The following is a 14,645-nucleotide window of genomic DNA, read 5'->3' on the forward strand; positions in this document are numbered from 1 at the left end:
TTTCTACCAGCATTTTGAAATGTTGGGAGAGCCTCAAAATAAGTTTTAAGAACCGCCACTCTGTTCTCCGCTGTGAAGGGGGCTCCGTGGGGCTTCTCCCGTAATCCGGGTAAGTAAAGAGTGGATTAAGGCAGTAATTTTCAGTAGCTAAGAAAGACCTACAAAGGCACAAGTGCTACCAATTATATCTCAACACAAACCAGTGCCTCCTTAAGCCTCGACGCAGAGAAGGCAAACAATTTCATTGTCAACCAGGGTGTTCTCTGGAAAGCCTGGGAACATGCTGGGCGCATTAAAGGGGAGATACCTCGCATGTGCAATTACTCAACACATCTTTAAAACTGTAAACACTTGTTCACATGTGGAGAAGTTTAGAGCTGCGCAGGCTTGGAAAACCCACCTGGCAGGCGGGCTCCCTCCATTCTCTCCCGTTGAGTAACAGTTCTCGGCGCCCGCCCGCTGTTTCTCGGAGAGCCAAATGCAAGTCAGAGGAGAAATCATTAAGGAGTGGGGGGTTGGGGAGGGGAGTTGTGCATGCGCACGCTATTTTTATCCAGAGCACTCCCTCTTCCCCCCTCTGATTGATCCACTCCCTTGAAGCTTGCCTCCACCTTGCTGCGCCCCGCCTAGCTGCATCTGGGAGCGTGCGCACACAGATGCCATCTGGCTTTGGCTAGCTGCTTTCTCCACCTTTAATGGGTGAGTGCCACTGAGGATGCTGACATTTCCAAATAAACCCGGTGGAGGAACATTGCCCAGCGGTGGTTTTTTGAAACAGCAGACTGTGTGGCCTCAAACAGAATACCCACCATGCACGAAAAAATAACCTCTTCCAACGTGCTCAACCAAAGAATGTGTAGAAGCCAAGGATGGATTCTGTGAGGATGGGGATGCAATGGAAATACAGCGGGGTTTGTTCTCTCCTGTCTGCTCCAGAACCACACTCACATATATGTATGAATCACACATCAAATGCCGAAAAGGCCCATTAGGTCACCCTGCTCAGCGGGCTGCCCAGCGAGAGGGCACCGTGTTTCCTCCCTTCTCTGGCTGATGTTATGTGTCTCCAGCAACAAACTGGCTGTTTGCTTTCCTGATTCGATTTGCCATTGTGAGGCTGCTGGGGACGGCGCAAAGCCCAGCCACGGCCTCTCACACCCACACACACGTTCTAGGCACTGGTGACAAGTGAAAGGAGACCAAGTGCTCTGAAGCCAGAGGGGAATACACCCAGCGGTGGAAAGGTGGCCATAAATCCCTGCGAAATTAAAATTTTACTTGAAGTGGGAAATTTTACCACCACCAAAATCTGCCAGATTTTGGATTTGGGGCTTGGTAAAGATGTTTTCAAAATGAAATGATGTCTACAAGTTGTTTGTTTTAAAGGACGTAATGTATGGTAAAAATGAAATAATCATCCCACCCAAATAGGAGCTATTTCTCTCCCAGCAGGCCTTTGCCAGGCTCCAATGACGTCACTGTTAATGGGCAGAGGAAAGTAATCAACTAGGTAATGGGCACCCTGGTACTGAAGTCATTTAAGCAGTGCCAGTCAATGAGAGAAGCCCAGGTGCTCAGGCATAATTTGCTGGGCCCCAAACATCGTCCATGTGGGCAGCAGTTACAGCCTAGGATGGGGAGCTAAGCGCCCCAGCCGAAGACAGGACCAGGCCAGAGGTCCAGCCCTTCAAAGGCCACGCCGCAAACACTGGCATCCCCAAATCCTCAGAAAGGCATTGCATTTGAAGGAGAGGCAGAGAAAGGCATGATGGAATCCCATCGCAGATGATCCTGACATAGTGCTTTCTAAGTAATAACAGAAGTTATCTGGGCTCGGAAGCTGTATCATCAAGGTTTGCATCCTAGCTATGTGTTTTGTGCAAGTTCCTAAGATCTTTTTGTCTCATTTTTCTTTTTAAGAAACATCAATATGTGGTTGCCTCTTGTGCGCCCCCCACTGGGAACTTGGCCTGCAACTCAGGCATGTGCCCTGAGAATCGAACTGGCGACCTCTTAGTTTGCAGGCCGGCACTCAGCCCACTGAGCCACACCAGCCAGAGCTCTTATTTTTCTTACCTGCAAAATGGGGAGAATAAAATCTACCCAATGCTGAAATGAGTTAGTACACATACAATTCTTAGAAGGCTGTCTGGAGCATGGTAAACTATGAAAGTGTTCCCTTGCTATATTATATCTTTATTATTTTTGTTGTCATTATGTAGTGATCTCGCTTTATTTTTACATGACCAATGCCTTGTGGTTGCCCATGGTCATCCAGCCATAGTGATGGAGTAAACAGAGTAGTAGTAGTAATAGCAATAAAAATATAATAATAGCTTCTACTTAGTGCCGACCACATGCCTGATTTTGACGTAGATGCTCTGTATCAGAGGAACCACTCGTAGCCCAAACGCTGCCTACCTCCTGTTTTTGTAAGTAAAGCTTTATTGGAACTCGGCCATGCGTATTTTTCTACATGTTGTCTATGGCCGCAGGGGACCCCAATAACAGAACAGTCCCTACAGACCACACAGATTGCAAAGTCTGAAATAGTGCTGTCTGGGCCTTTAGTTACCTAAATTACTTCTCACAATAACCTGTGAGGTAGGGCTGATTTGTTTCCTATTTTCAGATAAAAAGACTGGAACGCAAAGAAGGTCAAGGATAGGGTACAGGCTTGCCTAGGTGGTTAGACACCATGTGACTCCAACACCCGCCCCTTCCGGCCACGCCCTGCTGGGTCCAGGAGCCCAGAGCATGTTCCCAGCGCTGTCCTTCACTGTCCACCGAGAGGCGGGAGGAGCTGGATGTGGGTGGGGGCGCGGCTCTCCTCCCATGGACAGTGGCGCTCTGCTTCTCCACGGAGGGACTGAGCATCTGCAGAGCAACGTCACTCGGGGCAGTGACGCGCGGAGCCAACCCCTCTTCCCTCCTGCACCGCACCCTCCCTGCTCTGGCTGCTGTGTGCGAGGTGCGATGATGGCAGGTGCGGGGCGCTGAGGGGTCTGCCCCTGGCTCGGCTGGGGATGGTTTCGCGGTTATGCTAAGGAACCGGCATGGAGTCTCCCCTCAGAGACTGGTGGGTAATGCTCGTTTACCAAATGATGTGGTAATTACCCAGGGATCTGTCAAATTTCAAATGTGTTCAGAAAGTAGAGTTATTGCTACCACATGGTGTGGGTGTTAAGAAGCATTTTCCTTGCTGGAAAACCGCCCTAGATTTCAAAGTCTTTGAAGATGAAAGGATCATCTCAGCTCACCTTAGATGAATGTCCATTTAAAGGACACCCAGCATCGCAGGTCCCAGGTGCCGTGGGGAGGCTCCCAGGGCTGGGCTGGAAGTGGGGACCTCCCTCTGTCAGCTGGGATGGGGGGCTTCAGCCAGCCACTGCCCCTCTCTTCAATGATAAAATGATCCAGAAGATTCTGAAGTCCCCACGTTCTAAAGTTCTGTTCCATGTGCTGCAAGGGAGGCCAGGCTAAGCGGTGTGACAATTTAGTGAGCATGTGGCCTTTGACATTGTATCATCCAAGTTCATATCCTTGCTCTGAGGTGTGATCTTGGGCAAGTTGGTTAACTACTCTGTGCTTCTTTCTCCACACTTACATACTGGTGAGAATTGAAGGACCCACCTCTGCTATTTTAATTATACTTTAGGATTTAGAAAGACAACCCTGGGATCTGGTCCATGACAAATACCACACACATATCACACATGCATGCACATCAATACAAGCACCATTTGCCCACTTGGAATAAGCTCAACGAGATCATTCCTTAAGGAAGTCAGTGGCAAGCCCAGCTAGTCAGAATCAACGTCACTACAGCCCCCAATCCCGATGCAAAATCTTTCTGAGCTTTCTGACCCCAACCTACATAACGTGACTCCAGAGACGGAGCATGAAGATTCTGAAATGCAGCTCAGCTTCAAAAGGCCAGTTTTACCACGTATCAGCTACTCAACCTTGGGTATTTAACACCTCTATGCCTCAGTTTCCTAATCTGTTAAATGGGGCCAGCGATATGGTCAGTTATGCTATAACGCTTGTTTTGAAAACACATATTTGTTTGAATGGGATTTATGATACGCTAGGGAACAATTTGAGCATATTCCAGCAAGTCTGTGTTTGGCTGTATGTAATTTCAACCACAAAACACATGAAATGAACATTGAACAACACTGCACCCAGTTCAGTCAAGTCCTGGAGGGAAACGCAAATGCACATTTATACCTCCAACCTGTCCCCTACCTGGTTCACCACTGTGTCAGGGGCCACCCCCTCCCCATGTGGCAGTACATTTGTCCATTTCAGTAGCACTTCTTCTACTATGTCACCATAACCCACAAACTGACCCTGTTGAATTTTTCCAACATTTCCTTCTGCAAGCAAACTCTATCCTTTTCAAGGGAAAGTGCCTCACCAAATATAGGGTTTATGTACCACTGAGTCATTTAGTACGCACAAACCTGTGCTACCATTTTTATTAGGTTTCTGTGTTTCTTTAAAAATGTCTCACTGGTATGGCCCAGTTGGATGAAGCATTGTACATAAACCAAAAGGCTGGGGGTTCGATTCCCGGTCAGGGCACATACCTAGGCCCCAGGTGGGGTGCATATGAGAGGTAACAAACCGATGTTTCTCTCTCTCTCTAAATCAATAAACATATTTTTAAAAATGTTTTAAGATGTCACACTGATGAAGTTTTTCAGGGTCGCGCTCCTGACTGAGTTTCCCCAAGCCCTGCAGCTCCTTTCCTTTACTGCGATTTTGCACAGCACACAGGTCGTGTTACAGCGGAACTGACTGCAGTGCCCACCTAGTAGGATTATCATGTTAAGGTAGCATTTATTTTTTAAAGATTTTATTTATTTACTTGTAGAGAGAGGGGAAGGGAGGGAGAAATAGAGGGAGAGAATCATCAGTGTGCAAGAGATACATCAGTCAGTTGCCTCTCACACACCCCCAACAGGGAACATGGCCACACCCCTTGCTCCTTGGCAGGGATGCCATGGGCCTTTTGGATGAAATCCTTTCTATTCCAGGACCCTTGGTTGGCCTAGCCCCCTGACAGCCATGACTGACTCACTGCCTAGTCTTCGTGAGAACCAAACACCCTTGGTACAGAAGGCAGTTCCAACGTCTTACAGTGGCTGTCGGTCACAGATGCCCTCTAGTCTGAAAAAGTGTCACCACCAACAAAGCACCAGTCTCTACTAATAAAAATACCAATGTTACACAAATCCTGTGGTTTTTAATAATAAGAGTATTTAGAAAGATAGGAATAAAATTTTGTGATAAGGTGACCAACCGTCCAGATATGCCTGGGACTTTCCTGGCATGAGCGCCCCAGGACGTTTCTCAGTCCCAGGTGAACGTGGATGACTGGTTCCACAAAGGAACCACAAAGGTTTTTCCAAAACCTGGCCTGCAGCCCTAATGGGGAGAGACCCTTCCCACGGCAGATGAGAAGATCCAATCTCAGAGAGGCGAGTGACTCCGCCAAAGTCAAGGTCACCCAGCCAGGGTTTCCTATGACAGCCATTTCCCACTGGCAATTCCAACATCTAAAGCAAAATAGTGGTTCAAAATAGCCTGCAGCGTCCTTCAGTCTCCTTAAGGGCGTAGCTCACTCTTCATTCCGCCCTCGCCAGCTGCTGGCTGCTTCTGGGAGCCAAGAGGGCCTAGCAGAGGCAGCAACTGCACAGAGAGAGCACGGCCGGATCCGGGGAGCTGTGCCCGTGGCTTGTTGGACCACCAAACAGTAGAGTCCTACGCGGCCATGACGAGATGAACGTGGGAAAATATGGCATTAGCAAATTATGTTTCAGGGACTTTGGGGTCTTCCTAACTATGAAATAAATGTCGCTGCTTGCTAAAGTACACACGGAGATTTTTAAGAAATCCAGGGGAAATGAGCCATGATAGCTATTTTCATTTCAATTTTAAAAAGTAGGGATGAATGGCTATAGGCCCTACTCCCAGGCTTCGGACGTATCTGCCTATCAGGTTACCTTCCACTTGGCTATTTAGACGCAGCCGGGAGCGCCTGGATGCGGCCACATGAAAAGCTCCTTGGAGGCTTTCTCCCAGCTGGCCACACTCTGCAGAACAAGAAGGGCCTTTCATGCTGGGGTGCGGGTGCCCAGCAGCACAGCGAGGCTCGGGGCGGTTCGGCGTTTCACAGCGGGACTTCATATCACAGTCACTCAGGTGGAAAGGGGGGAGCTGGCCTGGCCCTCCGCTGCTCCCGCCTGAGGTCACAGATGAACAGAGCGCGATTGAGGCCCGGGGCTGGCATCGCGAGCAGCTCAGTGATGTGCAGAGGAGGGTGTCTTGTTTGGAGATAAGGCTGGAGTCGGGGAGGCTGTGGGGTCCCGGGGCGGTCAGCTGATAGCGACAGGGACAACACAGCATTGTTGAGAACTTGCTCCTGAGCAAGAGGGGGCCGGGAGCCCAGCGCGGCTCACGGGAGTGCTGATGGGAACGATGTCTCCAACTCCTTCCAGGAGGCTTGCCTTCCAAGAATAAAGGGCCGGCTTTAAATTACACTCACACACTTGTCTTGTGCCTTCAAATCATTTTCCTTTTCACCACCTCCCACCCCGAAGAATGCAAACCACCATTCATCGAGGGCCTAGGCCAGGCAGGGGCAGGGCAGTAAGCCCAACGGTGAAGAGCACAGGCTCTGGAGGCTGACTCCAGCTCCTGCACATAGTAGGTGCTCAATGAACAGTAGCTACTCTTTATTATTAGGGACAAACTGTGGTGGGAGCAGATGCCAGCGGCAACTGCACCTCTGAGAGGAATGGTCCTGGAGTGGAGCTCAACTGGCTAAACGTGTCAACGCAGGCGACTCTGAGGCCTTTGCCCAAACCTTGAACGTCCCTGGAAGAGGCACGTCTGCACAGCAAGAGCTGCTGGGTGCAACTCCACCGTGTCGCAAACCAGCCCGCTGTGTGATTTCAGCGTGCCGCGCACCTTCCCGGGACAGGCTTCCATTTCGGTGCCTGTGGAAATGGGGCAGTTGGAGGCCATTTCTTACATTTCTGTCAGGCCAGAATTTCTGTGGCTTCTGAGCTGCATACTGATAGGTTGCTTAAATGCAAAGATTGTGCATTTTCATCTTTGCATAAGTATTTAAGACATATATATAAGTACATAAGAAGTATATGTTCCTGAATAAGATGTTAATACAGGGTCCAGCACAAATAACACTCCTTTTCATTATAAAATCTTTTATTACAAAATCATAAGCATGTAATTCTGTAACAGAACAATATCACACTCAAGCACACCATAGGATATTTTAGGTGAAATGTTCAAATTAAAACTATAAATTATTGCACCCCCATTATTATCCTACCCACCGCACTCGAGCAGGCCTTACTTCTGCCGGACCCTGTATAAAACAATTTTCCATCTTCCTAATGAGACATTAAATAAATAGTATATAGTATGTTATAATATATTTTGTAATGTGTAGATAGATAGCTGTTACAATGAACATTTTATATATAAATGTGAATATATTAGAAAGGTACATGATATATTCAAATGTATACTTTTAATATTTAATATATAAATTTAGTTGCACATGTGCACTTAATATCTCATATGAAACAGCAGTTTATGTTCATTAAATAATGTCACTCAAGCTCTTCATGCGCCTCTGTGTCACCTGGGTTTTTGTCGTCACTAGAGCCAGTGTTTGAGTCACAGGACACACTTCTCCAGAACAGCCACTTTGACTTCAAGTCATTTGAGAGAGCGCCCTCTGGATGCAAAGATATTAGCATCACCTGAAGGGCCACCGGCGCTCAGGTCCCCCCCCTCACCCCTCACCACGGTCCCCCCGCGGCCTACTGCGCCCAGTCAAAACCGCCTCCTGGATATGCCTCTGCCTCTTGGCTTGTATCCTCACATCACTCAGGTCTCTGCTCTAATGCCACCTCATCAAAGAGAGGAAACCACATCCATTTCCTCATTCCTACTGTTTGACTACTAAGTAAATATTGATTATAACATCACCCCAATTCCAGGAGCAGTTTCTTATTTTTTTTTGAAATATTTTATGTCTTTATTTTTAGAGAGAGGGGAAGGGAAGCAGAAAGAGAGGGAGAGAAACATCGATGTGTGAGAGATACATCAAATGGTTGCCTCTCGTGTGCCCCCACCTGGGGACCTGGCCTGCAACCCATGTGTGTGCCATGACTGGGAATCAAACTGGTGACCTTTTGGCACACAGAACAATACTCTAACCAACTGAGCCATGAAGCCCAGTAGCAGTTCCTTAAAGTAAGCAGTGCTAGGTGCTGCAACAAAAATCTCAGCCAACCACCATGATAAAAATTTATATCTCTAGTATGTAAATCCAGTGAGACTTGGAAAGCCCTGCTGGTCATTTCCCCTCCACACGGTGACTCGAAGATCCAAGCTGCACCATCTTGGATTTGCAACCTCCGACAACACTGCCAACAGTGAGAGGCGGTCAGGAGGCCACACGGGATGCTTCCAAGGACCATCCCCGAAGGAGGTTCATGTCACTTCACACCGATTTCTTTGGCCAGGACTTTCAGAGGGATAGCAGGTCGCTGCCAGGAATGCTGGGAAATGTGGCCTCCCACTGCACCTCGCAAGGGGAAACCTGGGCAAATGTGGAGCAGCAGGGGTGACCAGCCACAAGAGTGACACCTGCACCAGGACCCTGCGTCCGCCCGCCTGCTCGCGGCTCTTTGGGTCTGTTTCTTCGCCTGTAACTTGGAGCTGATGGTGCCTACCCACGAGATTGGCAGAACGTCGCAGACGTCGTAAGGGATCAATAAATGTTTGCTAAGTAATACACTGAGTTGTTGGGAAAACAGTATAGGTCTAAATGCTTAGGTTAAATGTCTATCATTAGCAAAATATTAAGCAAATTATGCTCAAAACTAGAGAATAAAGTGTTATACGAACAGGACAGCTGAATAAAATGGCACTATTAGATACAAGCAATCAATCAACAACTCAATGTCAGTATAATCAATTTCTTTTCTACTCTATCTTCAAACACAGCCCTCCTTGTCCTCTGCCTGAAGCAAACGACTCCTCCTTTCCTCGTGAAATCAGAAAAATGTGGGGATTAATTTGAAAATTTTTGTCTAATTTAATGAGCATAGTTTCCTATTAGCAGAAGACAGAATTAGGCCATATATTATGGAGGAAATCTCATAATAACCCCAAAAGGTTTAGAGTAGGTAATTAAGAATTAATGAATCATCTATAAAAATTTTCAAAGGATTAACTATACCAGAGAAATGCAGTAGATAAAACTTAGGAATGAAAGTTTTATAATTACAAAGAAACTTCTTCTTTTATGCCAAAAGGTGATAGAGGACAGTAGAAAGGAAAAACCATGAAAAAAGGATTTGGCATCTAGAAGCTTATGGCTATCCTTACCCATAACATTCTCGGTGAGGTGATGGGACAAACGGCAACCTGGAGCATGAAAGGGATGGAGAGTTTCAGGAGATGGTCCACGGAGTCTGCTTTTAGGACAATTGTCTGGCAGTGAGAAAGTCAGGCGTGCGCCTTGACAGGAAGACAAGGTCAAGGAGGTTTGTTGTTCGTGGTGAGGGTTTGCATTTGATTGTTGCAGGACGGGGAGCGGGAGCCCTGTAGAGAGATTGAGGGGAAAGAGCAGGTAGAGAAGTGACAACGAAAGATATAAGGAAGAGAGGGTCTAAGAAAGTCCTGGAGTGACCTGGGAGGGCTGAGCCCAGGGATGGGTTAGTGGGGCTGGGCCAGGGGTGGAAGGAGGGAGGGAGGGAGGGGAGGAGTTTGGGAGTGATAGGGCAGGAAGTTAATGGGATTCAGCCAATCTCATTTTTTTCTGATCTCAAGCCCATTCTGCTAAGTAGGGACGTGAAGCAGGGTGCATGAGGAGAAAGTGGCAGAGTTGAAACCAAACCCTTGCAGATGACAAAGAGATCAAGGGTCTCTTTGATGCTTTTTTTTTAACCAGTGTATAAAAATTTTCCATACACTTAGCTGCTGAAAACAATACACACGTACTGTCCCCAGTTTTGAGGTGTGAGTGTGGCCTATCTAGGTTCTCTGCTCGCGGCCGCACAGGCTTCCACAGGGGTGCTGATTGGGCTGTGTTCTGATCTGGAACTTGATTGGGGAAGAACCTGCTTCCAGGTTCATTCAAGTTGTTGGCAAGATTCATGGTCTCGCAGCTATATGACTGAGGACCTCAGCTTTTTGTAGAGTGTCATTTGGGGGCTACCCTCAGACCCTAGAGGTCAACCACAGTTCTTTGCCACGTGAACTTTTTCAATAAGTCTCTTGCTTCATGGAACCTGCACAAAGAGTCCCTGACTCTGGTACACTAAGATGGGTTTTTATGTAACGCAACATGCACACAGGCGTGATATCCCATCACCTTTACAATATTCTGTTGTTAGAAGCAAGTCACAGGTGCTACCCACATTGAAAGGGAAGACATTCTACAAAGGTATGAACACCAGGAGAAGGAGAGTAGGATCGCTAGGACTCACCAAAGGGTCTGTCCACCGCGGACAGGGACAAAGACAGCAGACGAGTAGCAAGGCCCAGCCAAATCAAGAATCACATTAATCAGATCAGGAAATTTCTCTGTTGATACAAGAGAGAGCTGAGCTTAGATTGAAAAACAGGGAAAGCAGAGGATGTCATGCATCCAGGGCCGACAGCTGGTGTTCAAGTAGGGGGCCTGAAGATGTTGCCTAGGACAACTGACCCTGAGGTCCACACCTGGTAAGAAAGGAAGAGAAATGGGAAGGGTGCCGCTGCACTGGTAGATAGGGAAAACTGTCCAGAGAGTGGGGCTTACAGAGGTCAAGGGCAGGATTATTGGAAGTCAAGGCCAAGGTGGAACCCACAGGAGCTTGTGAGCAGAGGTTGGCCATCATTCATCCCTGGCTCCTAGAAAAGTATCTGGCAGTAGCAGAGACTCAGCAACTCTTTGTTGGTAGACTGGCACCTAATAAGTGGAAAGAAGGCACCTAAAGTTACCTGGTGCATCTCCCATCTCACGGGGAAAAGCAATGGGCACAGTGCGCTTTGGGTGTCCAGGGTCGGACACTAGTATAGACACTAGAGCAAACCCTCCTGGTACGGGTGCCTCCAGAGTCAGCCAGGACAGAGGGATGCTTAGCTTTTTTGCTGTCTGCTGGCTTATTTGTTTGTGTGGTTAGAGATTTGGCCAGGTGTTGTGTAATGCAAAGAGAAAGGTGGAGATAATATTTATTTTCTAAAAGAGAAACTTATTGTTTCTTACAGGTTCAAAGAAATTGGTTATTGGTGTTTCTATGGCCCAGGCTTTTGAGGACTTGACTACCAAGTACAGAATTGCTCCTTCGGCCTAGATGTCTCAAAACCGTGGGAGACAACTTGGGGTGACCGAGATAAGAGTGTCCCCAACTCTGACCTTGAGTTTCAAACCTCAGCCTTCGTGGATGGAGACACACCCGCAGTCTTTACATGTGTGTGGCCTAAAATCGCCAGCCAGCGCTCTGCCTTGAGCCTGGCCTGAACCATCTTCAGGACTGAAAACAAGAGCGGGGCCGATTCAGCAGACTTTGTTCCATGTGTGTGTGTGTACACTGGCACTGGGGAGGCGACGGGCGGATCCCAGAACAATGACCGACTGGCACATGACTCTAGAAGTGTGTGAATGTTTAATTCTGACTTACATTTTTGGTAATGAAAGTGAGGCAAGGAAACGCCAAGAGTACACAAAGCATTTACTGTCTGCATGTTACGGCACCTGGTGAGGTATCCTTTAATCGCGCCATAATTGCTGCTGGGAAGGCAACACACGGGCACCACTCTACAGTTCTATGAGCTCTAATTATACTCGTAGTCTCAAAAGAGCACCACGTGGGAATACAACACAATTCCAACGTTGAAAATATGCTCCCCTGGTGAGGTTTTTCTGCTGCTACATGACACTGTTTCATTACCTATGTTAAAATCCACATGCCAGAGAGCCTGTGTCCAGCCTCTCCGTGAATTGTTTGACTCCCTGTCCTCAAACACTTCATCAAGCAAGCACTAGCTTCTGCTTGTATACTTCTGAGGACGGTGAACTTGCTATTTACTAAGGAAATCCTCCAGTAAACAGAACTCTGCCTCCTGATGAATTCATCTGACACCTGAGAGCTATGTTTTGAAGCAGTACATTCTTAGTATAACTTTCTCCCACCTGACAGGCTTTCAGACACTTGGAATAAGATGACCCAGAAAGGGACTTCAGGCCCGGGTACCATACCGAAAGCGAGATGTCTTCGATCAAGTTCCCAGAAAAGTCCCTGAGATGAAAGCAAGTGGTATCACAGGGTCTCGGGGCAGACAAGTAAGGGAGAACGGGACAACGGGGAAGGGCAACGCGGACTAGCAGTTCGTCAGGCAAAGCTCCGCAAAACCCCAGAGCTAAATAACAGCCAAACTGGGCCACCCTGAGCCCAGACTGCCAGACAGACGCTCCCACCCTGAGAGTCATTGGTTCGGCTCCACCCTGGCTGGGGGAGGGTCCCTCTAAACTCCCAGGCAGTTGTGACTCTGCGCGTATCAGCCAAGTGGTCCAGTGTCCCAGGGGGCGTTCTCCAAAGAAAAGCTGCAGGGGCCCCCTCTCAGAGGCAAAAACATCTGATGCCTAGAGAGGGATGCAGAGCAATGGGAAAAGAGAGGTGAAGTGGCTCTTTTAGAAGCAGTGACATTATTGGCAACAAAAAAAATAATAATTGGAAGTCACATAGCAGAATGTGGAAACTCCAGCTGCTTTCTACCGCTCAGCGATGAGAAAGCCTGACAGCAAGGTCCACACCTCCCAGGGAAAAGACGGAAAGGCACATGCGTGGAAAACTGACCATCCCCGCAGAAAAATCCAGAAGTGCTTCAGGTTTGGGGTTCCCAAATGAGGAGGCTGGATCAGCCTCCAGTGAGTGCACAAGTAAACAATATGGACACGGGCGCATGCGTGCCCACCCTTAAACGTAAACATGGAAGGAGGACCATTAACTTACAGAAAGCCTGTAAGCTGGAGATCAAAGCAAACAAAATTAAAAAATAAATGTGTGGGAAATCAAAGCAATGCTTACAAAAAAGAGAACACTGTAATTGCTATCCTCAGAAAGTCAAGTGAAATTATTTTACCCATGAAATAAGAATCAGGGGCTATAAAAAAAGGGGGCAGTCATAAAAGAAGAACAATAAAACATCTTAAAGTTAAAAGGCAGCGAGCAAAAATGAAAGATGCAATAACAATTTCGGTTGAAGAAGAAGAAAATACCAGCGAGGTAGGAAATAAAGACAAAAGAAAACCAGAGAACGATCCCAGGAGGTCCAGCGTCCTGGAAAACAGGTGTTCCAGAAGAGGGAGAGAAAATCACAGTTAAAAACTCAAGCACCAGAAGTCTCAAACGCTCGAGAGTGGAGCAAAGCTTTCCAAATTCTAAGGAAAGATGATTTCCAAGCTAGAATTCCATTTCCAACCAGACCACCAATTAACATGGAGGGTAGAATAAAGATATTTTTAGATGTACAAGTTCTCTAAACTGTATCTCTCATGTATCTTGCTCTCAAAAAGCTCCAGAGCATCACACACACACACAGAGAAACAGGAAGAAGAAACAGGATCCAGGAATCAAGGGCCCCAGAATGGGAGAGAGGGACCTGGGAGAGAGGGAGCCCCAACACAGCAATTAGAGAGAGGGAGGGCGACCAAGCAGCTGACCTGGAGGCGGGCAGACTTGATCGGAGAGAGCGGATGGAGAGCAACCAAAGCAACGAAGGAAGTCGCTGCCAGAAAAGGTAAAACTGAGGGTCAGTGGATGAGTTTGAATAAACGGAGCGAAGATTTACACTTCTGGTGAAATGTTTGGGGCCATGTTAATGGTAAGCACTACGAAACTAAGCAAACAAATCAAAGAATGATTAGCTCTAGCGAAAGGGAAAAGCTGTCAAAGCAAAGAAGCGTGATCATAGTACACTACATGGCACAGCTCCAAATGCAATGTCATGACAATACCTGTATTACATACCGAATACTCTAACTGATAAATTATGATGTCACTGTTGGGAGGGCCGTGAGCCAAGCAGCGGGGGAGGTGAGGGAGGAGGGCATGGGTGAGACAGGTAAGTCTTCACCATCGCCAAGGAAAGTCAACAGACAGTCTCTAGATAGAACAAAGAAGATAAATATCAAGAAGTGGAAGTGTGTATTAGTTTTCTAATGCTGCTGTTAATAAATAACCAGAAACCTAGAAGCTTAAAACAACACACATGTATTACCTTACGATTCTGTAGGTTGGAAGCCTGACACGGGTCACCCTGGCTAAACAAGGTGCCAGCAGGGCTGCGTTCCCTTTTGGAGGCTCTAGGCGAGAATCCATTTGCTTGCTTTTCGCACTCCTGGAGGTTACCCATCTTCCTTTGCCCAGAGCTTCCTTCATTCATTTTCAAAGCTGGCATTGATGGGTCAAGTCTGACTTCTAACTTCTACCTCCTTCTTCCACTACTAGGGTCCTTGTGATGGCATTGGCTCCATCCTGAGAATCCTGAGTCATCCCCTTATTTGAAGGTGAACTGATCAGCATCCTTAATACCACTGGCAACCCTAA

The sequence above is a fragment of the Pteronotus mesoamericanus genome, unplaced genomic scaffold, assembly GCF_021234165.1.
Source record: "Pteronotus mesoamericanus isolate MK-2021 breed Mesoamerican mustached bat unplaced genomic scaffold, CSHL_Meso_final contig_657, whole genome shotgun sequence".
Classification (NCBI taxonomy): domain Eukaryota; kingdom Metazoa; phylum Chordata; class Mammalia; order Chiroptera; family Mormoopidae; genus Pteronotus; species Pteronotus mesoamericanus.